At 45.2% G+C, this 27882-nt stretch overlaps 1 protein-coding gene across 7 annotated transcripts in view; it reads right to left on the reverse strand.

Annotated features, from left to right (window-relative positions):
* Nucleotides 1–27882, reverse strand: part of LOC144829072 (beta-Ala-His dipeptidase-like) — a 392817-nt gene that overhangs the window by 266443 nt on the left and 98492 nt on the right. Inside the window, exon 1 of one of the 7 annotated variants that reach the window (XM_078687835.1) lies at nt 654–716. The exons of the other annotated variants lie outside the window; for them this stretch is intronic. The gene's annotated coding sequence lies outside the window, so the exon portion shown is untranslated. Of the gene's footprint in view, nt 1–653; nt 717–27882 lie in introns of those variants that run through there. 7 annotated transcript variants of the gene reach the window in all.

The following is a 27882-nucleotide window of genomic DNA, read 5'->3' on the forward strand; positions in this document are numbered from 1 at the left end:
TAGAAACCATATCAATGTTTTTACAGTATTATTTTATACTATTGCTTTTACTGTATGCACTTTACTTAACTATAAGTATTACAATAATATCGATCCATTTCTCTTGTACGAGAAAAGAGACTGATCAATAAATAACACCTTTTTATTGAACACGCCCGTCTCTTCCTTTTCTCTACATTCTGATGAGACTAAGAATGCACGTACTGACTGAGTAAAATAAATTGCCTTTTGTTCACACGACTCTCGAGATATACTCTTGATTAGGGGAGAGCAAAGTTGTCATGTTCTATGGTTGTCAGAAACTAAATCCCTTCTTGTCTAATCAGGGGAGTTAATTCTTTCCTGAACATTCGAGAAAGTTTCTAGTGAACTCTGAGCTAAGCTGGCAAACCCAAAACTTTAAGTCTAGTATCGACAGTAGTAGACCTAGTTAACGTCTGGTCTAGGCCTTTACTGCTGTAGGTATTATTCCAATGCGCAGAGCCTATTGGGATGATAGGAACTACACTACAAATCAATGACTCTTTTTTTAAATGACTCACAAAATCAATAAGAAATTCTAACTGCAAATTGGTATAATGGAAGCGGACAATGGGCAGAAGGCAGCTAATATTGCATAAACCAAATAAAAGTGAAAATAATAAAGGGCATACCTTTTATAGGTGAACTGCCAACCCATTAAATAACCTAGAGGACATTGGCTTCCCACAAGAACCTATAATAATGAAAGTAGACATCAGATCAACACTAAGATCCCCACCTAGAAATAAAGACACATGAATTGATGGCATTGCAAAAGAATTATTACAAGTCACTGAGGCCAATTCAAGGGGCCTCATTTATGAGGCCGTGCTTCACTTTTACGCCGCTAGTGCGTCACTTTTTGTGACGCACCAGCAACGTAAAAAATGTGCCTTGTTGCACCAAATTTACAAAGTGACGCATCTAGGTAGATGCGTCACTTTGTAAACCCCTGCGCCACATTATACCTGCACCAGGTATAATGTATGCAAGGGGGGGCGTATTGACACAAGAAAGGGTCGCAGAAGTGACGCAGTGAAATCTATGAGATTTTACTGCGCCACTTCTAGGACAAAAATGCGTAAATTTCTTACGCCTGCCTCACAGCAGGCGTAAGACTGACGCAGGCCCTTTCACATGGGGCTTGCCCCATGTGAAAGGATACATTGCTGGAGTTGCGTCACTTTTGTGACATACTCCAGCAATGCGTCACTTTTGCGCCATACAGATACGTCAGAAATACTGACGTATCTGTAACTCCTTGCGCAATGATGTATCATATTGTATATATGACGCATCATTGGTGTCGCAAGGAGGGAGCAATGAAAAGTGATGCATCGCTGTTTTGACGCAGCGATGCGTCACTTTTCATAAATGAGGCCCAAGGTGTTTACCATACAGCACTATCAAATTAGAAAAGGACAGAATGAACAACAGATGGGAGGAGACCAGTCTGCATTCCAATGTCAAAGAAATTAGACCTCTCAGGTAATAGGACCTTACGGACTGCAAACTACAGTACAACCTCGCTAATTTCACATGCCGGAGTTAATGGTCTTGATAATATAACAAAGATTATTTCATAAATTGTTTTTATTAATTCTATTACATTGTTGTATTAACAAATAACAAATGATCAGGAATCTCGTACCAAGGTCACTTCGTATTACATGGTAGCCTCTCATGGATAAAAACTTTAAAATTCATTACCAGTCTGACTGGTGAAATACCCACTGGCACTATCTTTTCTGATGCTTGGCCTTGCACCCTCCTCCATTTATGCACCATCCATTCTGTTCCAGCAGAGTACTCCATTCCTGGAACACCAGTCCTTCGTCATTGGGGCTCTGTCACATCATCACGAGCACGCCTTTTGGCAACCAGGCCCCCCATTCCAACCAGATTTCTCTGTGCCCTTCTATTTGCCCAACCCTCCAAAATCCAGATTATTCCGACCTAGGGCTCAGGTTTGGATGGGATGACAGGACATCCCGCCTTTGAATCATTTATACTCTGTCAATATCGCCAGATGACCGTGCAGTACCATTCAATATGGTAAAATGTGCCTTTCACCTCTTCACACCATGCACGCATAAAGGGTTGTGCGCATGGTCCAGCTTCCAAATCCTTTCGGGACTAAAACAAGTTCTGTGGAAGTAGCTGAATTGCCCAACTGGGATATCAATTCCAATTGATCAATTAGCAAATCTGGCTGGGCCATAAGCCTGGGGCTGATGCTAGCCTTAGCTCACTGGCCACGATTATAATCGTCAGCACTCCCTTATTTATTGCTAGGGTATGGATTGATTCTTTACTACACAAAGTTGCTGAATTCTGGGCAATGTTGCATCAAATTTATGAATGCGAAGTTGCAGCTGCTAAGGCCAAGGGGTTTCAATCAACTGAAAGAGTTGAGAGGATTTGGTCTTACCTGCACTGGGCCTAGTCACGCTTTGACATCGTTATGAAAGACTAATTTGTGTCTTATAGTCTTTTTTCTCCCAACGCCCTCTTTGCTGGTCGTTTCCTCTAATCTTTCCGCTCTATCCTGCTTCCTTTCTCCTTTCCCTTCTCTCATTGCTTTCTTTTACTCTTGTCTGCTTCAGTAATTTATTGTGATATTATAGGAAATTCATGATATTATAACAATCTAATATATAATTTGTTCTGAATCTTGGTATAATCAAATCAAAATTATAAAAAAAAGGAAGCAGTTGAATTCGATCATTCTTATGTAAGAATGGACAGCTAGCACCCTTGGCGCTATTTTAGCCTCTTGACAATCGTCATTATCAAGTTCTCCCACAATTTGCTCCCAGGCAGCACGATGCAACTTGCACACCCGGGGTATTATGTACCAAGGATCTATATATTCTTGAAATGCCCTTTCTACCCAAAGGATCCAGCAGCAATTTGCCTTCTACGGGGTTGAAGTCTGGGACATCATCTGTTTAATCCTTTTATATAGATAATGTATGTCCAATTTGAAAAAATGGTATTTGTGCAGCTCATACAGCACTCTAAGCTGCTCAAGAAAAATAATGTGATTGTGCTTGTGATTGTGCTCCCAGATATCCCCAAGTCAAGAAATCCATAAGAGGTCCCAGGACCTAAACCTAGATGACTGTGCCAAATGTCAGAGTCTATTTCCAGCCCAAACATAATCAGCTTATCCAGCCACTTTACATGCTTTAAGACCACTCGCAAACAGAGGACTGACATTTTATCAATATGTGAAAAGGTAGGCAGGGTGGTCCACTATACAGAAGATGGTGAATTTCAGCTTCTTACTGAATTTCCAATTCCAGGTCCAAAAAGAGTCCAGCCTATCGCTGAAGAGCCAGTCTCCTATTTGGATTAATTGGGCGGCCCAATAATAGTCTGAGGTCAGGCACCCCAAATCCCCTCTCCTGCACTGTGTGGGCACACTTCCAGAATGAGACCCTGGAAAGCTTTCCTGCCCACAGGAATTTTGTGACCATAGGATGAAGTTGTGCGAAGAAGGTGGGTGGAATTGAGAAAGGATAATTGGATATCCCACTATGCAGACAGCTTCTTCCTTTTCCGCAGAACCCGCTAGCGTCTTTCCATCGCCTTGTCACAATCTTTCAGATTTATTGGGTGGCATTTAGTTTAATTGTGTATTGGAATACATTCACTTATATCCAGCTCCTTTGTCCACCACTGCAGCTGCCCAAGTATGCCCCAGTCCAGATGATGATGTACCACTTTAAATACTTGGGAACCATGATCACTTATGATAGACAGCTAGTCTGGCATCTGAATGTTGCCCAACTGTTGAGGAACACCCGGAAAGAAACTGAGGGTTGGTCCCTGCTGACAATCTAACTGATGGGCAGGGTGGCACTGTATAAAATGGTCATCCTGCCCCGTTTTCTGTATGTATTACAGAATCTTCCCGCCTGCTAGGCCAGCGGAGGGAGGACAGGCAGAGCCAGACACTTCCGCCTCACGAGCGGTTAGCGCTCTAGCTTTCGCAACTGCGAGGGCTACATAGGCAGCGAGGAGCGGCGGGCTCTTTGCGGTAAGGTGTGGACGGTGACAGAGTCTCCCCTGATCCGCTTAGACGCCAGCAAGCGCTGTTGTAAGCAAGACTCAGTGGAAGTGATTGCTGTAGCACGATTTACATTTTAATGTAATTTTAAAAACTGATGCAATTTTTTAAACTTGTATGGTAATCTGAATTTATTTCACTTACTCACTCGCAGGGATCACTCAGGGAAGTCTGAGCTCAATCACTAGCCTGCACGCCTTGGTCCGACTCGGTGATTACCACCGTAGAGCGGAGGGCGGACAGGCAGAGCAAGACACTTCCACCTCACAAGCAGTTAGCGCTCTAGCTTTCCCAACTGCGAGGGCTACATAGCTCTCTCGTCGCTCTGAGCGCGCAGCGGTCGCGCGCAGGGGTGCGCCTAAGACAAGCCAAAGAGAAGCCCGTCAGCGCACGACCGGACGGGGCAAGGGGCTATGGTTCTTACATCTGCTGATCTAGCCTGCCATGTCACAACTCGGGTAAGCTACTCATCATTGGACCTTTTAGGTTTATGGACGCACTTTCAGCTGGGGTGTTCGGGGGAGGGGGAAGCACCCCCGGAGGGCCCCTTCTCATGTCGAAACTGTCACTTTCAGGCTCAACACGACAGAATACCCTGTGACCATTATCATGTTCCCATTAGGGGGGGTAGGATCAAACTCGCAACTAGGTGGTAGGAACCTGTTGTGCAATATAAGATCCTTGCCTAAGCATTATAGTGAGGTCTGGGAATTAGTTTCATCGCTACAACCAGACCTTTGTTTTCTAACCGAAACATGGTTAAAACCCCATTCGGTCCCAGCTATCACCTTAGGGATTACGGAGGGCTACAAAATAGTTAGGTTAGATTGCCCATTTAAAACTGGGGGAGGTATAGCAATTGTTTATAGAAGCAATCTATCGATCTATATTTTAGAGGAATGTAGCACTCCTGAGTTGGAACTTCTGATTTTTAAGGTCTGTACTCCCACTAAGATCAGCCGTAAAGGGGCACTAGTTTATCGCCCTCCCCGGCCCCTGTGCTAATTTTTCTATCTCGCTGCTGGAGGCATTGGCTAGACATGTTAATTCGGAGAGCGAATTCATTCTCCTCTGAGATTTTAATGTTCATAGTGAACTGAAGGAATGTGGGGAGGCACAGTCTTTATTGACTTATCTCTCATTACTTGGCCTAACACAGATGAACATTGGTCCCACACATCAGGCAGGACATACCCTGGACCTAATCTTTTCTAATAAACCCAATACCATTAAGTGCTCTCCCCCTACACAAGTAAATTGGACAGACCATTTTGTCATGGAATTCCACACATTGTATTTAGGTAAAACCCCCTCTCAGACACTAGTTTTGCCCAGTAGACGGAGGCAATTGCATAAGGTGACCCCGGAAGCCTTTAAGGAGAGGTTTGTTGAGCCCCTTATTAGCTCCTCGGAGGGAGTGGAAATGGCCTTAGCCAATTTCAATCAAGCTATCCTCGCTGCTGTGGATATTATTGCTCCTATGAAAGTGTTCAAACCACGTCCAGCACACAAGCAGGAAGTATGGTTCTCTGAACACCTACAATCTCTTAAACAGTCTGCTAGAAAGCTGGAAAAGGTGTGGAGAACAACCCATAGTGAAGACGATAAGAACCGTTACTGGGTGGCCCTCACCATCTATCATAAGGCTATTCGACGCGCACAAAAGAATCACATTGCGTCCCTACTTTCAGCTGCGGGCAATACCCCTAGGGTTCTGTACCAAATCATGCAGTCCTTTGTGAAACCAGTTGCGTGCGAAAGCCCTGAACTGTCTTCACAGCAACTGTGTGATGAAGTATCACAGTTTTTCACAAACAAGATAGACAGGATATATGATAGCATTACCAATGCTAATCTGTCTTCCATAGGAGGTGTATTTTTGCCCCTGGGTGAGGAAGAAGAACCATGCTCGACCACCCTCAGTATATTCCCCCCTATCTCTCTGGAAGAGGTTGAATGCTTTGTAAGCCAGATTAAGAGTGGCAGCCCTTCAGACACCATTCCGGCTAGAATTATGCCGGTGGTAGAGAATACACTGGGCCCAGGGATCCAGTGCCTTGTGAATCTCTCATTGACCGAAGGCCGGGTTCCCGGGGAGTGGAAAAAGCCATTGGTTAGACCCATCAGGAAAAATTCCGCTATCCCCTGGACTGATCTGTCTAATCTTAGACCGATATCCCTGCTTCCATTCATGGGAAAACTCATAGAAAAACATGTGAATAGGCACTTATCGAACTTTATCGAACAGGCCGGCAGTCTAGATCACTCTCAATTTGGCTTCAGGCCAAAACATAGTACTGAGTCTGCATTACTGTCAGTGACAGATGACCTTCATATGTACCAGGACAGGGGTCATTCTGTTGTCCTGGTACTGCTAGACTTATCGGCGACGTTCGATACGGTATCCCACAACATCCTGCTCAGACGGCTTGCTAAGTTCGGCCTCGAGAATGCAGCATTTGCCTGGTTAAGGAGTTTTTTATCTAACCGCACCCAATCTGTCAGCATGGGTACATTTCGATCGGCAGAGACTGAGATCACCAAGGGGGTGCCACAGGGCTCTTGTTTGAGCCCAACTCTCTTTAACATCTACGTGGCCCCCCTGGCTAGAATCTTGAGAGAGTTCGGTTTCATCCCGGCATCTTACGCGGATGATACTCAGCTCTTGTTCCCATTCAGAGCTCTCATCGACGAAGTGAGGACGTCCTTTTCCCAGGGCATGAAGGCAGTGGCCAAGTGGATGTCATCTAACTGCCTCCAATGTAACGTAGGCAAGACGGAGGTCATGCTTTTTGGGGAGGCTAGGATCATGTGGACCCCGGATTGGTGGCCGCAGGATCTTGGCCCAGTGCCTGAACCTAAGCAGTTTGTGAAAAACCTAGGCGTGCGCCTAGATCGTGAGCTCTCCCTTAAGCAGCATGGCAATTTTGTGGTCGGCTCCTGCTTTCACGTCATCAGTCTTTTGCGGAAAGTCTTTCCCCTGCTTCCTGATTTCACCAGAAAAACCTTGGTGCAGGCCCTGATACTTAGTCGTTTTGACTACTGTAACGGGCTCCTGCTGTCAGCTAATGATGGAGTATTAGCTAAACTCCAGGTGGTGCAAAACATGGCAGCTAGGCTGGTGTTAAACGCCCCTTTAAGATCGCCGTCAAAACCCCTCCTGGATAAATTACACTGGCTCTCAGTCCGAAATAGGGTAAAGTTCAAAACCTGCTGCTTAATTCGTAAGAGCTTAAATGGATTAGGGCCATCATACTGGACAGGTAAATTTATACCATACAACCCTGTTCGGTCTCTTAGGTCCAGCAGCCAGCTTCTCCTGAGAGTGCCAGTTGTAAGGAAGGTCAGACAGGGTGGCAAGGCTTTGTCCGTTGTCGGGCCTACTTTATGGAACAAGCTCCCTCTGGCGCTCAGGGAATGCTCAGAACATCTGAGCTTTAGGAAACAACTCAAAACGTTTTTGTTTCAGAACTAATCTACTAATCTACTTCCTTACTGACTGTTTTCGACTGTGTTTCTGGTGTTTTTTTGGGCGCAGAGATACTCCTCCGGGAGTCGATTCGAGCGCGTTATAAACCCGCAAATAAATAAATAAATAAATAAATAAAAGAAAAACATCTCCCTGAGGACACCTTTGAATCCAGCAAACCAAATACTCAACAGCTAATGTGAAGAGGATTGGAAAGAGGGGTCAGCCCTGTTTGGTTCTCTGCTTCATGTCAATGGACAAAGGCAAAGCCCCATTTACTCTCATTTGTTCAGTCGGGTAGTTATTCAATGCGCACGCGTAGCTCAGTCCTTATCATAACACCTGCCATGATGGTAACTGAGCCCTACAGCTGGGATATCCTGTTAAGTGTCACATGGACTTGGAAGATAACAATGACTAGTGCCTCTGCCACAATGAACCCATTTTGTTCCACATGCACCTGCCTCTGATTCACCCTGGCCAACGTTGTAGCTAAGATTTTGGGAAAACAGTTTAGTTTTAACATTAAGAAGTGCGATGGTTCAACAAAATTCACACACCTCCAGTTGTTTTTTGAGTTTATGGATAGTGATGAACCTCACCTCACAGAGGTCTCTTGGCAAGGAAGAAGTACTGCCTGCCTCCTCAAACTGGCTTTAAGTATGGGGAGAGCAGGGAGGATTCTTTTATGAAAAGCTCAATTGGCAACTCATTTGGGATGGGGGTTTTACAGGAGGCAGAATCCATTAGCATCTTTTGGTCTAGCCCCTCACGTCCATCCCCTGTAATGGGCTTAACACTTAGCTCATTTGCGGTGGGGTGCATCGTCTCTAATTGTGGGGATGTGATTTTCTATTATAGCTCTCTAAAATAATCAGTGAAGACCTCTGCAATCCCTACTGAATCCCCATTGGGATAACTAAACTGTCAGTTTACCGGAATTTTTCCCCAGTTCGTATATTCTGAATTTAGATAATTTCCAGGCCATTGTAACCGAAGGCATAAACTTTTGGTTGAGCAGCTGCCTTAGCCACTCCAGGTCCCTATTCTCCGCATCAGTAAGACCTGTAACTGCCCCTTTCTTGAGCTGTAAAATGTGTGCTTCACAGTCTGCACTCTCTTGCACTTTACAAAAGGCCTCTCCTCTGAATACTATTTTATACACCCCCCATAGGGTAAAGCGGGAAGACCCTGATGGTTTGTTATAATCAAAATAATCCTCAATGTTATCTTTTAACCTGTCTCCCTGGGAGAAGCTATATGTCCCTTGCTCATTGCACCATCAGGATTCAAGCAAGCCGGGCCGACGACGCCTGAAATGGCAGAAACCGGTCCCCGGAAGCTTGTTTCCTTCCCAGTGTAAGAATTGGCTTGGTAGTTTGGTTTGCCCTGTTCCCATCATGCACTGGGACAGGAACAGACTAATTTGCATATAGCCAGGTTCTGAACTGGGATGGTGCAGTGAGCTAAAAAACGGTGTTGGATCTAGCCCTGATCTCTTGACTGGGTGAGAGTATTCTGCTTAATTCAGAAACTCTGTCCATCACCACCCCTTGTTGTTAAATATTTTGTCCACCCTAAGCGTGGAAGGGTATACTCAGATGTGAGTCCCTTGCTCATTGCACCATCAGGATTCAAGCAAGCCGGGCCGACGACGCCTGAAATGGCAGAAACCGGTCCCCGGAAGCTTGTTTCCTTCCCAGTGTAAGAATTGGCTTGGTAGTTTGGTTTGCCCTGTTCCCATCATGCACTGGGACAGGAACAGACTAATTTGCATATAGCCAGGTTCTGAACTGGGATGGTGCAGTGAGCTAAAAAACGGTGTTGGATCTAGCCCTGATCTCTTGACTGGGTGAGAGTATTCTGCTTAATTCAGAAACTCTGTCCATCACCACCCCTTGTTGTTAAATATTTTGTCCACCCTAAGCGTGGAAGGGTATACTCAGATGTGAGTCCCTTGCTCATTGCACCATCAGGATTCAAGCAAGCCGGGCCGACGACGCCTGAAATGGCAGAAACCGGTCCCCGGAAGCTTGTTTCCTTCCCAGTGTAAGAATTGGCTTGGTAGTTTGGTTTGCCCTGTTCCCATCATGCACTGGGACAGGAACAGACTAATTTGCATATAGCCAGGTTCTGAACTGGGATGGTGCAGTGAGCTAAAAAACGGTGTTGGATCTAGCCCTGATCTCTTGACTGGGTGAGAGTATTCTGCTTAATTCAGAAACTCTGTCCATCACCACCCCTTGTTGTTAAATATTTTGTCCACCCTAAGCGTGGAAGGGTATACTCAGATGTGAGTCCCTTGCTCATTGCACCATCAGGATTCAAGCAAGCCGGGCCGACGACGCCTGAAATGGCAGAAACCGGTCCCCGGAAGCTTGTTTCCTTCCCAGTGTAAGAATTGGCTTGGTAGTTTGGTTTGCCCTGTTCCCATCATGCACTGGGACAGGAACAGACTAGTTTGCATATAGCCAGGTTCTGAACTGGGATGGTGCAGTGAGCTAAAAAACGGTGTTGGATCTAGCCCTGATCTCTTGACTGGGTGAGAGTATTCTGCTTAATTCAGAAACTCTGTCCATCACCACCCCTTGTTGTTAAATATGCCCCAAGAGCCACTTTGTGATCCCTTCAACCACATTTGACATGATCAGGCAATGCTTGGAGTTGAATATGGGAGCCATCCATGACATTGAGCTCAGCTTTTGGCACAAACAGGTAATCAAGGTGAAAATAGCATCTATTGGGGAGCTGAGGGGTTCGTATATGATGCATGAGTTGCCAGACATGTCTCAATCCCAGAGAGACCATCCATTTTTCTAAAGCTGGAGAGCTAGTACCAGGGGCTGGTGTGTCTACATCTAGTGCCATATTCATGATTCCATTACAGTCTTCCCTTAGTACTAGCATGCTCCTCCACCCAATCCCACTCACAGGCCGATTGATCAAAGACCAATTTTTTGTCTTAGAAGATAATTCTTAGCTGGTCCGCGTTGCCCAATATGTATTGATGTCCATAGCACAGAGTTTTTGCTTCACCAGATCATATGATTTGCTTTGTTTCAGGACCAGTCAAGTGTAGCCTGGGAATATAAGGGTTTTCTGGGAGTCATGGGACAACTTTCCTATCTCTCTCACTGTTCTAAGGACAAGGTTTCAGTCCCTAAAATTCAGCAACCGGACAATCATGGGTCTGGGCGACACGCATTGGGGGCTTGTCTCAATGCTCACTGGACGTTTCAGGAAGCAAGGGAGAGTGCGCCTGCTGGAAGGAATTATCACAGTCAGGCCGCGAGGCATTGCTCTTAGAGAGCCCTTATATGTCATCCGAAAACCCATGGAAGCTAAGGGTTATTACATCTAGACCGAGCTTCTGTCTGGATGAACCCACCTCGTCCAGCTCGGGTGGTTGTAACCTCTGTGGCTCTGCCAAAGTGATTTCCTTATAAGGCTGATGAAGTTGTTTTGCAAATTTGTCAATCTTGCCCTGCTTCAGTGGTACTTTGTCTTTGCCCATTGTTAATGGTGAGGTTCAGTTCCAAGCTTTCAAGGGAGATGTAGTGCTGCTTATGTAGTGTTATATGTAACCCAAACCGCTAAATCCAACCTTACGGGTGGCTGTGCAGGGCAATTGCAGGGTGACTAGAACAGAGACATTAATTACTCCGCATCTGAGTAGCTGTCTGCAGCATGGGGGCGAGTGTTGCACAAACATTTCACATCTGTGCCTCCAGAAAAAGCCCTCAATCTTCATTGTGTCCCCAATAATTAGGTTTCGGTTGCACAGTGCTTGGGTGTACACATAAAATCTATTGTTTTTGATTTATCTTAAAAGGGACTGACATGCCACCATCAGTTCTTATTGGGCCATGTGCTTGCCAGTTTGTTTTCCTCAGTTTCTATTGTTTTTAGCCTGTTCTCTCTTATGAGTTTCCTGAGGCCCAACTACTTATTTCCATCCGTGTTGGTGGTTTGAACTTTTTCTCTTTTGGTTAACCTCTATACAGTTTACGTTCCCTGGCTGCGTGCATTTATAGCTTTCTTTTTATTTTTGTGTTTGTCTCGTCTTGTACACCATTGTTTTCCTGCTTTCTCCAATGTCTTTTATTTAAACTTTTTTATCATGCATTTCAAGCATGCTTGTGAACCAACGCCCAAGCTTGAAACCGGCTCCCCAGCTCCAAGGTCGAACGTTCTACCTGTTATGCCACATCCTCTGTCCTGCCCATGCTCTCTATTTTTTCATTTAGTCTATAGAACTCCAAACGAGCACATGTTTTTTGCAGACTGCTTTCCCTCATACGTCATTGCTTGTACCTGCCATCCCCAGCCCTGGCCATTACTTTCGCCCGCCACCTCCTCCTTAACATTGCTTGTTATTTTATTTTGCCATGTTTTCTGAAGTTGCATCAAGTATCCTGGGACAAGAACGAACAGGGAAAACGAGTGGGAGGGCTGGGGTCTTGAGCAGGCCTCATCGATAAAACTGCAAAATTTGGTAATTCGTCCTTGCAGTCCCTCTCCTTCATCCCTGACCTTCTTCCACTCTCCCCTTGCCTTGTCTTTCATTCTCAACCCTAATTTTCATCTCTCTTCCCTTTTTCCACCCCTTCTCTTCATCCTGTGCCCTCCATCTGCCTTCCTGGTTGCCTTTTACATCCCTGCTGATCACTCCAGCCTTTCAGTCCTACTTTCTCCCTTGAAATCCCCTTCATTATTTTCTGTATGTGTGAAAATAGGCATCCTAAGTAGGCATGAGTACGGAGACAGGTGGTGAAAGAGACCAGTTCTTCAACACAAACAACACACAGGAAAAAAACTATAAATAAAAAGAAAACCAGAAAGGAAAGCTTTAAAAAAAGTACCAGTAAACAACTTGAGTGGGATTATTCGGATGCACAGATATGGCGCCAAAAGGAGGGAGGAGATGATTCGGATAAAAATGGGGAGCCCTCCCTGATGACCATCTTAGCAACCATCAAACAATTACAGGAAGAAAACAGAAATGATGGACGCAGAGCGATGATTGCCACAAAAAAAGTCCAAACAGGGATTCGCAAGTTAAATAAAACCTGCGGGGAATTTGTAGAATGACTGGCCACTGTAGAGACGCAGACAGAATCACTGGAAGCTGAGGTGTAATCTCTAAAAGTGCAGGGCACAGGACAAAGTGCAGCTATGATAGATGTAATGGCCAAAATAGAAGATTATGGAAATCGTCAAAGAAGAAATAATTTGCGTGTCTTGGATATTCCAGAAGGTCTGAAGGGAATGACCCTAGAAGCTACAGGGTAAATCTTTTAAAGGATGCATTCCCTGTGCAAATAAACTGGGACTGGAATACAGAAATACAAAGGGTGCACCACTTTCCCTTATTCATGAAAAACAATCAAAACCACAAACGAAAAACCCAGAGCAATGTTGACAACTAGTATTTGACAAAGCCCGACCCAACGCTCCAAAGGTCAGCAATAGGGGTCTCATTTTTTGTCAGATTAGACTTTGCACACGCAACAGTGGAAAGACGGTGGCGCTTAAGGATTTTTCTCCCCCTTCCAAAACTTAGAGCTGAGGTCTTCTTACAGAATCCATCTAGAATCAAGATTATATTTAGAGGAACAACATGTAACTTCACATCCCAAGTGCAAGCACAGGAGTACCTGGAAGAAATCAAGAAGAAAGAAGAAGGGAAAGGACCTCCCAAATAAAAAGAACAATTGACATATTGGCATATTGCAAATAGTTGATTAGGATGGGTATTAAAAGAGGCTGAGCAGTTAGGAAGATAAGGGGTGGGGAGTTGAGGGATCGTGGAGGACGGGGGGCAGAGCGTCAGCTGCACATCGATCAGGCCATGCCTGATTGCCTTTATGCTAGGGGGTGGGTGGCAGGGGGGGAGAGAGGGGGGAAGATGCACAGTGGTTTACCATAGGGGTAGTGCAGGTGGACAAAGGAAAGTATTGACTTGGGCAGAAGTGTTGGGTCAAGTGGCAGATGGGATTTTATGCATGCAATGGGAGCACAACAAAAGGGGTAAAACAGTGAAACCAAGAGAATGGGGAGATTAGGAATAGCTACATTGAAAAGTTTTGGTTTAAATGATATTAAAAAGAGGCAGATAGTGTCACAAGGATTAAGTTTACTGCAGGCGAATGTAGTCTGCCTACAAGAAACCCACCTGGATGGTACACAACAAGATCTGTTGAAATATCTTGGCTACACAATAGTTGGGGCAACGATTCAGGGAACCCACACAAAGAGAGTAGCGATTTTAGCGAGAAAAAAATCAATTCAATTTTCACAAGTACACACAGATGGGCTAGGATGCTGGACCATTGGAGGTGGGAGAGCCACAGAGCTTCAAAATCTGACTTTATGCTCCATATACAGTAGCAACGTCGATGTCTTGTCATTATTGGAGTGGTTAACTAATGAATTAGTACATTGGCCTCTGCTGATAATATTATGCGGAGATTTAAATATAAATCTTACTGCCAATTGGACAAAAAGTATATGGGAAGGAAACCAAAGGTGTTTCAAGCACTTTGCAACCTATGTCAGGTACATGGTCTGTGTGATGACTGGTCGTTAAAGAGGACTGCGGATCATGGGTTTATTTGCTACTGAGCTCCACACCAGAAGCATGTTAGGTTGGATTATTTTTTTGTTTCATCTACACTTCTGGGTAAAACTATAATTGACTGACTTCCTAGAGTCTTATCAGATTATAGCCATTAGTGTTACAATTAGAGGGTGGAGGACTTGTTGAGAAGGCCCCCGCTTGGACCTTTGAGAGGGCCCTATTGCTAGATGAAGACTATGTGGGACATATGAAAGGATGGATCCTCGATTTTATACAAAGAAACATGGGCACGGCCTCACTGGGAGTGGCCTGGGACACATTAAAAGCAAGAGTTCGGGGTGAGACAATACAATACTCAATTAAGAAAAGGAAAAAAGAGAAAAAGGAGTTTACATTTACAGGATTGGTTGTGGCTTTAAGGCAAAACCAGGGAGTGAAAGAAGCATACGAGGAAGTGGCCCTCGTAAAGGCAGCAATTCAAGGAGAGCTATTAAGAAAAGCACTAGATAAAGTAATAGCTCACCGGGAGGAATTGTATGAATGTGGGGAAAAGGTGGGCCACCTGCTAGCCGTAAGAACAAGGCAAGAGGTGATACATTGCGAAATGCTGTCAATAAGGGATCCTGTCCTAGTACTGGACACTGAGGCAAGAGAAATACGGGCGGCTTTTTAAAAATGTTAGCAGGTGTTTTACGCTGAGGAGGTGGAGGGAAGGGGGGGCAATCTGAGGATCAAATAAATCAATACCTAGATGCATATGTGACAGAGGCCTTGACCCAGGAGGAAAGCGAGATCCTAGATTCCCAAATTTCTTGGGATGAAATTGTAGAGGCAATATCATAACTACCCAGAGGGAAAGCAGCAGGGCCTGATTTAATACCAACTGAATTTTATAAAATCTTTGGAGAAGAACTAAAAGAAATCTTGATGTCTGTGTTTTTGAAGACTTTGGAAGGGGTGGTACCACCAAAATCTTGGGCACATGCAAAAATTATAGTTTTTCCGAAGAAACATAAACCAATTCAGGAATTGAGCTCCTATCGCCCTATAATGCTAATCAATAGGGATGTTAAAATATATTCTAAAGTATTAGCCACAGGGCTCTTGCGGATGATTCATAGGATGGTGTTTGAGGAGCAGCATGGCTTTATTCCCGGCAAGGGAACAATAGAGTACATCCGACGGGTTATCACCCTGTTTGATGTAAGCCAGGTGTCAGGAGACCTTATGGCCGCAATCTTTCTAATCGCCGAAAAAGCTTTTGATAGGGTATCCTGGCCATTCCTCTGGGCTACGATGCAAAAGAAAGGGATAGGGTCAAGATTTGTTAGAGCAGTGAAAGCCTTATATAAAGACCCAGAAGCCAGAGTACTTATAAATGGGGAAATGACAGAGCATTTGAAAATCACGAGGGGGGACATGACAGGGGTGTCGCTTCTCACCGCTCCTATTTGCACTGTATATAGACCCCTTTTTACAACAGCTAGAAGCGGCCCATTGTATTCCCCCTATCGTAACGTAGGAGTATGAGAGCAAAGTTCTGGCTTACGCCGATGAACGTAGCTGTTGTAACACCACATCCAGAACAGGCTATTGGGGTGATAGAAGATGAAGCATGAAAGTTTGGCGCACTGAACCGGGAAAAGACCCAGATAGTTTTAAATTAATCTATCCCCTTTAATGAAAATCCGGTTGTTAAAAAGCAAACCACCTAGGGGTCAAGATTAGCTCAGATCTGGATAAGGAAGTAAAGGATAATCTGGGGACATGCGTGGAGAAAACTAGGATAGCTCTAACAAAGATGGATCACTGACATTTTACCCTTATTGGTAGAAGCAATATAATTAAAATGATTTTTTTCCCCAAAATTTTGATATTTGTTGCAAGGCAATACTCCTCGCTTTATCAAATTTTAGGTTTAAACAATTTGAGAAAATGTTTGCACAATTTATTTGGGCCTTCTTAAGGCCAAGAAGGGTGCTTACATTTTTATCACTGCCCAGGGAGCCTGGCCCTCCCCAATCTAAAGTTATACTGGTTGGCGACCTCACTTACACCATTTACCACACTCCTGAGATAAAAGCAGGATGCAATCAAGATATCCAACCCAATGGGAAATGGTGATTGGCCCCGATACCCGGGGATACCTGTGTCATTAGCTAAACTACGGATACTATAAAAGGGTCAGGTTTAAGACATTATTCACGGTCTTTAGAATATGGGGATCCATGAGGCTAAATTATTACACATCACTATGGTGGAACGGAGACCTGCCAGATATTGTTAACGATTTACATTTTAAGATCTGGATCAATGCTGGAATTAAACAACTAGGGTGTTTTTACTCCCACAGTGGTATTAAAATGTTTTCAGAATTATCTGCAAAATTTGGCCTCGCCCATAGGGAGTTTTTTAAATAAATGCAAATTAGAGATTTATTAGAGAAAAATGGGGGCAGGGAAAATAACTTTGGGAGGAATGAATTGGTGGATAAAGCAATATTGCACACGTCCTCTAGGATCGGAGTTGTTTATAAGCTGCTGAATGTGCTCTCTAAATATGATATGGAAAGATGTTCCAGTAAGTGGCAAGAGAGGCTAGAGATCACAGGGGCCACCTTCCAAAAGATCTTTTTAAGTACCCAGATAACTCTAATATCTGCTAACCTGCAAGCTCAATTCTACAAGACCTGCTTTGGGCTTTATTATACCCCAATTAGGATCGCGAACAAAGCAATGGGAAGGGAGTACCCTGCCCGCGATGTGCACTTTTCAAGGCAGATATGGTCCATATGCATTTGTAACCTGTAGAGAACTTGGCTCCCTGATGAGGCAGATCAAGGGAATCTCTCAGCGAGAAATTACAGCTGGACCCCCCATTAATATTGCTTAGAGTATCTAGGCTGAATGAAAAGGAAGGATGTGCCTTTTTAATTATTGCAATGGCTGTGTATAGGCTATGCATTGCATCAGCCTGGCTTGACCCGGCACCCCCTCAAGGCAGCAATGGGTGGCTTGGTTACTGGCTGTATATAAGGTGGAGAAAGCTATATATAGGCAAAAGGGATACAGGGCGAAGAAAAAGAGAACAGAAATATGGAAGCCTGTATCTGACTGGCTCGAACAATCGGACGGTTAGGGGGCAAAGGGCCAGATGTATGAAGCCTTTTTCCCGTTCTCAGAATCGGCCCGTTTGCGAACGGGAAAAAGCCTTTTGGGATGTCACATCCCAAAAGGCCCTCGCAAAATAGGGAAACGCAAAATTAGCGATTCGATATTTTGCAAATGCATTTAAGGAATCACAAATTGCGATTCCTTAAATGCAATCCTGGAAGCACCCAAGTTGTGTGATTTTGCGTTAAGAAAACACAAATTACCACCAACTTCAAGTTTGTGGTAATTTGCTATTTGCTTGAAAAATGCACTTTTTTGCATTTTTCAAAGAGCCATGTAGTGCACATACATGCCCTTAGGGCATGTATGTGCGCCATATGTGCACACATGCATATTTCAGAGGTTCAACAAGGTGTCCTTCTGGCACCCTTGCACCCTTGAAATTGCATTCGCAAATTGTGAGTACCTATTGGGTACTCGCAAATTGCGAATGTCTTCCCATTCATCAAGGTATTCCTTAATTGTGAATCGCAATTTGCGATTCGCAATTAAGGAATATGTAGGAATCGCAATTATTATTGCAAAACCTACATACATTGCATTTTGCGAGTCCTTAATAGTGAATCGCTAAAATTTGCTATTTGGGACTCGCAAACTGCAAAGATGATACAGCTGCCCCTATAAGATTAAGGGCCATATGCATCAACACATTTTCCCATAGACACAGAATGGGCAAAACCCTTTGATGCATCTGACCCTAAGAGGTATGATTTATGGAGGAGAGTTATACCAAAATTGTTAACGTGTTTGGGGCAAACGGGGAGGGAAAAAGGGGGGGGGGTAGCTTCAGGACCCTTCCACTGTATTTAATACACTATCTGCATTTTGCACTCTGCACTAGGTACTTAACGGTTTTTCCCTGGTGTCACTTTAAATATCTATGTGGTATGTATCAAATTTCAGGAATTGTAAAGTATAAACTAACAGTTTTGTACATTACAGCACCTGGCATTTTAAATATCCTAAATGTACAAAGAGAACATCTTTTAAGGCTTATGCACCACCACTGGAACTGAAGTATGCATTGATGTAAATGTGGGTTGTGGTAGGAGGGGAGTTGGAGATAAAGTAGGGGGGAGCTGTTTTCTTTGTCTCTCAATAAAACAAATTAAAAAAGAAATAGTTTTATTTGTGCAATGATGTATGTATTAGATTGTGTGTCGTGCGAATGCTTCCGTACAAGTGCTGTAGGCGTTGCAAGTATTTGAGCATTTGTTTTTGTTTATAGGTGCATGTGCTGCCTGTTTGTGTTCTGTTGCACAGTGTACTGGTTTTGTTCTTTTTCATCTGACAGTCTAGAGCTTGGTGTTCCTGTACTTGCCGGGCATGTGGCAAACATCCAGAGAATGTCTGCTATCAATAGTAGGGAAGAGCTCTGGTTTAGGTACCTTTTTTTAACATCTTCGATGCTGATGACGGAGCGGTTCCGTCATCAGCATCTGTTGGGCTGTGCTGATGACGGAACCGCTCCGTCATCAGTATAGCCCTGGGGGGGATCGCTGGCGCTCCCCCCCTGGGGCATCGATGTTGGTGATTGTACCTGGGGTGGCAGCGGAAGACTTTCCGCTGCCACCCCCTGGCCCCCCCACGCTTCCTGGTGAAGTCAGCGCGCACAGCGCGCGCCGACGTCATCAGGAAGCGCTGGACGCGCTGGAAGCCATTTGTTTCCAGCGCGTCCAGCAGACAGGTCGGTGTTTGGTGCTCTGGTGGGGTGGGGGGGGGCGTTTTTCGGTGCCTTGAGGCATCGGGGAGGAGGAAACTGTGTTTCCTCTCCCCTGATGTCCCAATGCACGGCATTCCTGGTGCATGATCGCGCACAGCGTTGCGATCGTGCACCAGGGATGCCCCACTAGACACCAGGGATTCTGTTTGGGCATATTTATTTGTCGAGGAAGCGACCCCTCGGGCAAGGGTCGCTTCCTGTTATGGCCATATTATTTATCAGACTTTTCTGCCCCCCATGGGGCAGATCGGCCGTTTTTTTGGCCGATCTGCACCCAGGGGGGGGGGGGCAGAAAAGCCCACTAGTCACCAGGGATTTGTTTGTATTTGAAAAGGAAGCGACCCCATGGGGAAGGGTCGCTACCTAGTGGCCCTAATTTTTTTTTAGACTTTTCTGAGATCAGCCATTTTTTGGGCCGCATCTGGACCCGGGGGGGGGGGGTAGAAAAGCCCACTAGACACCAGGGATTGAATTATATTTATAAAGGAAGCGACCCCTTGGGCAAGGGTCGCTTCCTTAGGGGGATAAAATATTTTTCAGACTTTTCTGCCCCCCCCTGGGGCAGATCAGCTGTTTTTTTGGCCGATCTGCACCCGGGGGGGGGGGGGGCAGAAAAGCCCACTAGTCACCAGGAATTTGTTTACAATTGAAAAGGAAGCGACCCCTTGGGGATGGGTCGCTTCCTAGTGGCCCTTATTTATTTTTTTACTTGTCTGCCCCCCCTGGGGGCAGATCAGCCATTTTTTGGGCCGCATCTGGACCCAGGGGGGGTAGAAAAGCCCACTATACACCAGGGATTTTATTATATTTATAAAGGAAGCGACCCCTTGGGCAAGGGTCGCTTCCAGGGGGCATTATAAATATTGTAGACTGTTCTGCCCCCCTGGGGGCAGATCGGCTGTTTTTTTTTACCGTTTCTGGACCCAGGGGGGATAGAAAAGCCCACTAGACTCCAGGGTTTTTTTTTATAGGGAGCCACCCCTTGGCCAAGGGTTGCTTCCTTGGGCCCATTTGTTTTCAAAAGTATGTTCTGCCGTGTCTTCATTTGGCCTCTCTGCCCTCCGTAGGGTTGCTTCCAGGGGGCCCACGTTTATAATGATTTATATTCTGCCCCCCATGGGGACAGACACCCCATTTGTGACATAGCTTGTTGTAATGTGTGTTGTTTTTGTTTCTTCTAATGTGCTTTGTTTTTTTTTTCTCTTTAGATTGTTGCAGTGTGCGGTTCCGTTACTGGTGGTTCTGTTGTTCTGCTGTTTCTGTAGTTGCATTTGTTTGGTAAGAGACCTTTTTTTTGTTCAATTGTAATGTAATTGTTTATTTTGCAAAGTGTGTAGTAATACGAGTATGTTTGGTTTCTGTTTGTTGTGATTGTAAAACATGTTTTGTTTGTTTTAATGTGTCCTTCTGTAGATGTAAGTTTTTTTTTCTTCTTTCTAGTGGGATATCGTTTCCTATTTGCTGTGTCTTTGCAGAGTAGGCAGATCAGCTGTTTTTTTGGCCGATCTGCACCCGGGGGGGGGGGGGGGGGGGGGGGCAGAAAAGCCCACTAGTCACCAGGAATTTGTTTACAATTGAAAAGGAAGCGACCCCTTGGGGATGGGTCGCTTCCTAGTGGCCCTTATTTATTTTTTTACTTGTCTGCCCCCCTGGGGGCAGATCAGCCATTTTTTGGGCCGCATCTGGACCCAGGGGGGGTAGAAAAGCCCACTATACACCAGGGATTTTATTATATTTATAAAGGAAGCGACCCCTTGGGCAAGGGTCGCTTCCAGGGGGCATTATAAATATTGTAGACTGTTCTGCCCCCCCTGGGGGCAGATCGGCTGTTTTTTTTTACCGTTTCTGGACCCAGGGGGGATAGAAAAGCCCACTAGACTCCAGGGTTTTTTTTTATAGGGAGCTACCCCTTGGCCAAGGGTTGCTTCCTTGGGCCCATTTGTTTTCAAAAGTATGTTCTGCCGTGTCTTCATTTGGCCTCTCTGCCCTCCGTAGGGTTGCTTCCAGGGGGCCCACGTTTATAATGATTTATATTCTGCCCCCCATGGGGACAGACACCCCATTTGTGACATAGCTTGTTGTAATGTGTGTTGTTTTTGTTTCTTCTAATGTGCTTTGTTTTTTTTTCTCTTTAGATTGTTGCAGTGTGCGGTTCCGTTACTGGTGGTTCTGTTGTTCTGCTGTTTCTGTAGTTGCATTTGTTTGGTAAGAGACCTTTTTTTTGTTCAATTGTAATGTAATTGTTTATTTTGCAAAGTGTGTAGTAATACGAGTATGTTTGGTTTCTGTTTGTTGTGATTGTAAAACATGTTTTGTTTGTTTTAATGTGTCCTTCTGTAGATGTAAGTTTTTTTTTCTTCTTTCTAGTGGGATATCGTTTCCTATTTGCTGTGTCTTTGCAGAGTAGGTGCTGGTGAGTGTAGTTGAGTCTTGTAAGTGAATTGTATATTTTTTCTACATATAGTTTTTTGTGAAAAAGGCTTACATTTTTTATCTTACTTTGCGCAGTGTTGGGGTTGTTGAGTTGTTTGTGCAGACTCCTTTATTTGTAAGGATAATGACTAGCCGCCGGATTACTGCTCAGCAAGTTGTTGGAATGCTTTTTGATTCTTCCTCTGACCATGGTCCAGAGACTGACTCTGAATCTGAGCCAGAGGTGGGAGGTGAAGATTCAGGTAGTGAGTTTTCTCTACACATGGCTTCATCTGATGATGAAGACACTCTGAGTGCTGATGAAGCTACTTTTGGTGTGGATGATGTGCCTGTGGTTGCGGAGGACATTGCTGTGCCTGTGGTTGTGGAGGACATTGCTGTGCCAATAGTGCGGCAAGAGACATCTGGGCTGCAGCCTGGGGCTGCTAGACTTCCAGTTGGTGTAGTGAGACAAGAGGCAGCTGGGGGGCAGCCTGCGGCTGCAAGACTTGACGTTGAAAGTTCTGACCTCTGGGTTGCACCAGGCATGGTGCAGCCGGCATTGCCTGAATTTACTGGTGTTCCAGGGTGTAGGGTGAACACTGAAAACTTTTTGCTATTGATTTTTTCAAGTTGTTTATGGATGATGTGTTTTTGGCAGAGATTGTAGAGCAGACTAATTTGTATGCTGACATTTTTTTGAGGGTGAACAGTGCCAGCCTTAAGCCCCACGCTAGAGCTACCCGGTGGGCTCCCACAAATTTGGAGGAGATGAAAAAGTTTTTGGGTTTATCTTTTTTGATGGGCTTGCTTAGGAAACCATCAATGGCTTCATATTGGTCTACTAGTCCCTTGATGGCAACAGCTATATTTCCGGCAGTCATGAGTCGTGATAGGTATTTGCTTCTGCTTCGGATGATGCATTTTGTTGACAATAGTCTTGCTTTGCCACCAGATCACCCTGAATGTTACCGTCTTTTCAAGATTCGGCCTGTCATTGATCATTTTGTTGATCGATTTCCTGAGATCTTTTATCCTGGGAAAGAAATTGCAGTGGATGAGTCTTTGCTGTTGTTCAAGGGCCGCTTGGTATTTCGGCAATACATTCCTAGTAACAGGGCACGCTATGGAATCAAACTGTATATGCTGTGTGACAGTGAGACTGGATATGTCTCTAATTTCAGGGTGTACACTGGTAAGGAATCCAGGATTAACCCCCTGGTTGTCCGTCGACTTTTGGAGTGACTGAGAAAATTGTGTGGGAACTTGGTTGTGATTTTTTAACAAAGGCCATCATTTGTATGTCGATAACTTCTACACTGGTGTGCGGTTGTTCAGGGAATTGGCCAAAGTGGACACTGTTGCTTGTGGCACAATCCGCTCAAACCGTAAAGGTTTCCCAAAAGAACTTGTTTGTCGAAAGCTTGCTCGGGGACAGTGCAGTGCATTGCGTTGTGAGGAGCTTCTAGCTGTGAAGTTTTCAGACAGGAGATATGTCTACATGTTGACTACAATACATGATGAAAGCACTGAACCGGTGACTGTTTGGGGTCAGGTTGCAGAAGTGCGCAAACCTGTGTGCGGAATGCACTACAATAAGTACATGGGTGGTGTTGACAGAGTAGATCAGAGGTTGGAACCATATGCTGCTCTTCGTAAGGCTTACATTTGGTACAAGAAGTTGGCCATCCATCTTTTCCACTTGGCAATCTTTAATGCTTTTGTTGTGTTCCAGAAATCTTGTCCCCAGTCAATGATGACTTTTGTGAAGTTTCAGGAGTCTGTAGTAGGCAGCCTTGTTTTAGTGGAACAGGCAAGTGTTCCTAGAGTTGGAGTGGTAGAGGATGTTGCCAGATTGAAAGATCGCCACTTTCCTGATACAATTCCTCCTACAACCTCAAAAGACTTTCCCAGTCGGAGATGTAGAGTCTGTTGGCGAAGAGGTTTGCGGAAGGAGGTTCATATGTACTGCCCCGACTGCCCTTCAAACCCCGGGCTGTGTGTACCTGCTTGTTTTAGATTGTACCACAAGCAAAATAATTTTTGGGAGTATCAATGAGTGGTAAAGTGAACTGGTTGGTCTTTATTCTTTAAAACTTATTGTTCAGTTTCAAAGTTTGCATTTGTGTAGTCTTTTTAGATTTAGTTGTTGAGTTAGTAGATTTGTATCAATTTGCAATTTGTTTTTGTTTTATTTAAAAAAAAAACTAAAGTATGATGTTGGTTTGCGTGTAGTGTCCATTGTCTGACGGTGTGCATGGTTTGGCGCTTGGCTGCCGGTGTCTGTGGACTGGTGCTTGTCTGGCGGTGTCTGTGGACTGGTGCTTGGCTGGCGGTGTGCGTGGTCTGGTGTTTGGTTGGCGGTGTGCGTGCTCTTGCGCTTGCCTGGTGTTGTGTTTGGATTTGTCTTTGGCTGGTGGTGTGCATGGAGTGGTGCTTGGCTGGCGGTATGTGTGGAGTTGCGCTTGGCTGGTGGTGTGTGTTGAGTGGCGCTTGGCTGGTGGTGTGTGTGGAGTGGCGCTTGGCTGGTGGTGTGCGTGGAGTGGTACTTGGCTGTCTGTGCACGGAGTGGTGTTTGGCTGGCGGTGTGTGTGGAGTGGCGCTTGGCTTGCGGTGTGCGTGGAGTGATGCTTGGCTGGTGGTGTGTGTGGAGTGGTACTAGGCTGTCGGTGTGCGCTGAGTGGTGTTTGGCTGGCGGTGTGCATGGTCTGGTGCTTGGATGGTGGTGTGCGTGGAGTGGCGCTTGGCTGGCGGTGTGTGTGGAGTGGCGCTTGGCTGGATGGTGTGCGTGGAGTGGTACTTGGCTGTCTGTGCACGGAGTGGTGCTTGGCTGGTGTTGTGTTTTTGGAGTGGCGCTTGGCTGGTGGTGTGCGTGGAGTGATGCTTGGCTGGTGGTGTGGGTGGAGTGGTACTTGGCTGTTGGTGTGCGCTGAGTGGTTTTTGGCTGGCGGTGTGCATGGTCTGGTTGGATGGTGGTGTGGGTGGACTGGCGCTCAGCTGGCGGTGTGTGAGTAGTTACTTTCTATTGGTCACTACACACACTGCTAGTTGAGTGACACTCCACGCAGTCCATCATTTTGTGTAGTTGCAATGTCAGAAATGTGGGCGTGTGAAAGTGATGGGCCCTTGAATGGCGCTGTCTGCTGGTGTGAGTGTTGAAATGTGATGGGTCCGCGGCTGGCGGTGTGAATGTTTTGTATTTGTCACACGTACGAAAGGTGTATGAATGGCCTGTAAAGAGGTTGGTGCCTTGACGTGGCTTTACAGCTCATGAGCTGTGAGTCAGTGGTTCAGTTTATCATACTTTCAATTATACGCAGTGTATTTCATTTTTGTGAAATTACTTGCGAATACAATTGTATGTACTGAATCATCACTCACCCTCGTGCCAAATCCAACCAGTATGTGTGTGTGCTTGCGGATTAGATGGCTGTGCAGTAATATTTTTCTTTTATCTCTTTCTGAAGTAGGGTGTACCTTGTCCCTTATTGTGATTGTTGTTATGGTGTCAATGGTCTGGTTTGTATCAGGTATGAAAGGTGCGTGAATGGCCTGTAAAACGGTTGGTGCCTTGTCGTGGCTTTACAGCTCACGAGTTGCGAGTCACTGGTTCGGTTTTTATGCATTTATTTATTGACAGAGCATTTCATTTTTTTGAAATATCTTGTTAATAAAATTTTATGTACTGAACCATCACTCGCCTCGTGCCAAATCCAACCTGAATGTGTGTGTCTTTGAGGAATAGATAGCCGTGCTTGAATGTTTGACTTTTGAGTAACTCTGTTAAGGTGTACATTATAGCTATAAATAACTTACTAAATTTAGATATTATTATTAAACCATGGAAGTATATGGTCATGTCTTTCTGGTGAATTCTTTTGTTGTTTTTTTATCCACAATCTCCTGCAAACTTGAAATTGTCTGTCACAATTTCCATGCAATATTGTCCCAAGAGTCGCAGCTCTCAAATTGAAAACTTAATTTATTCAAAACAATTTGGTTTTGCAAGGGGGTTCCCATGAGTTTTTGGCCAGGGGCTTTGCGAGCATCTTTGGAAACTACCAAACCCAAACAGTTCTGAAAACTAGACACCCGGGGGAGTCCAGGGAGGTATGGCATGCGTGGGTGCCCCAATGTTTTCCTACCCAGAAATCCCTGCAAACCTTAAATTTAGGTTAAAAACCCCACTTTTCCATACATTTTTGGGTGGGATCTCCCTGCTAGCACAAATGTCCTACCACCCAGCGTTCCCCTTGTTCTCCCGAGTAAAATGATAGCTCACTTGTGTGGGTGGGCCAAAGGCCTGTGACTAAGGTGGGGTGCTTAATTTGTCAAACTTAAATACTACATGCCATACCTCCCTGGACTCCCCCGGGTGTCTACTTTTCAGAACTGTTCGGGTTTGGTAGTTTCCAAAGATGGCCACCGAGCCCCGGGCCAAAAACTCAGGTGCCCCCCCCAAAAATCAAGCTAGTTTTGCTATAGGTTATTTTAAATTCTCCACCCTACGATTTGGACCTTTTCCTGTTGCAGCCACTATGCCTACCCACACAAGTGAGGTACCATTTTTTTCGGGAGACTTGGGGGAACGCAGGGTGGGTTGAAATTTGTTGATCCACTTAGATTCCGGAACTTTCCACCACAGAAACGTGAGGAAAATGCATTTTTTTCACACATTTTTTAGCTTTGCAAGGGATTCTGGGTAACAGAACCTGATGGTAGGCAGTCGAGTCACCCCATCCTGAGTTCCCCTTGGTGTCTAGATTTAAAAAATGTATAGGTTTGCTAGGTTTCCCTAGGTGCCAGCAGAGCTAGCGTTCAAAAACAAAAGGTAGTCTCTTCGCCCAAAAAGGGCAGGATTTCAATGGGAAATTAAGGTGCGACCACGTTGCGTTTTGCGCTGTTTCCTGTCGCAGGCCCTAGGCAGACCCAGGCAAGTGAGGTACCATTTTTTTCGGGAGACCCGGGGGAACTCTGGGTGGGTGGAAATTTGTTGATCCACGCAGATTCCAGAACTTTCCACCACAGAAATGTGAGGAAATGCATTTTTTTTGTCAATTTCTTAGCTTTGCAAGGGATTCTGGGTATCAGAACCTGGTGGTAGGCAGTCGAGTCACCACATCCTGAATTCCCCAGGGTGTCTACTTTTCAAAAATGTATAGTTTTGCTAGGTTTTCCTAGTGCCGGCGGAGCTAGGGTTCAATAACAAAAGGTAGTCTCTTTCCCCAAAAAGGGCATGATTTCACTGCGAAATTGAGGTGCGACCACGTTGCGTTTTGCGCTGTTTCCTGTCGCAGGCACTAGGCAGACCCAGGCAAGTGAGGTACCATTTTTTTACGGCAGACCCGGGGGAACGCTGGGTGGGTGGAAATTTGTTGATCCACGCAGATTCCAGAACTTTCCACCACAGAAATGTGGGGAAAATGCGTTTTTTTGTCAATTTCTTAGCTTTGCAAGGGATTCTGGGTAACAGAACCTGGTGGTAGGCAGTCGAGTCACCCCATCCTGAATTCCCCTGGGTGTCTAATTTTCAAAAATGTATAGGTTTGCAAGGTTTCCCTAGGTGCCGGCAGAGCTAGGGTTAAAAAACAAAAGGTAGTCTCTTTGCCCAAAAAGGGCAGGATTTCACTGGGAAATTGAGGTGCGACCACGTTGTGTTTTGCGCTGTTTCCTGTTGCAGGCACTAGGCAGACCCAGGCAAGTGAGGTACCATTTTTTTCGGGAGACCCAGGGGAACGCTGGGTGAGTGGAAATTTGTTGATCCACGCAGATTCCAGAACTTTCCACCACAGAAATGTGAGGAAAATGCGTTTTTTTGTCAATTTCTTAGATTTGCAAGGGATTCTGGGTAACAGAACCTGGTGGTAGACAGTCGAGTCACCCCATCCTGAATTCCCCTGGGTGTCTAGTTTTCAAAAATGTATAGGTTTGCTAGGTTTCCCTAGTTGCCGGCGGAGCTAGGGTTCAAAAACAAAAGGAAGTCTCTTTCCCCAAAAAGGGCATGATTTCACTGCGAAATTGAGGTGCGACAACGTTGCGTTTTGCGCTGTTTCCTGTCGCAGGCACTAGGCAGACCCAGGCAAGTGAGGTACCATTTTTTTTCGGGAGACCCGGGGGAACGCTGAGTGGGAGGAAATTTGTTGATCCACGCAGATTCCAGAACTTTCCACCACAGAAATGTGAGGAAAATGCATTTTGTTTGTCAATTTCTTAGCTTTGCAAGGAATTCTGGGTAACAGAACCTGGTGGTAGGCAGTCGAGTCACCCTATCCTGAATTCCCCTGGGTGTCTAGTTTTCAAAAATGTATAGGTTTGCTAGGTTTCCCTAGGTGCCGGCGGAGCTAGGGTTCAAAAACCAAAGGTGGTCTCTTTCTCCAAAAAGGGCATGATTTCACTGCGAAATTGAGGTGCGACCACGTTGCGTTTTGC

This window comes from Lissotriton helveticus, chromosome 4_1, assembly GCF_964261635.1.
Source record: "Lissotriton helveticus chromosome 4_1, aLisHel1.1, whole genome shotgun sequence".
NCBI lineage: Eukaryota > Metazoa > Chordata > Amphibia > Caudata > Salamandridae > Lissotriton > Lissotriton helveticus.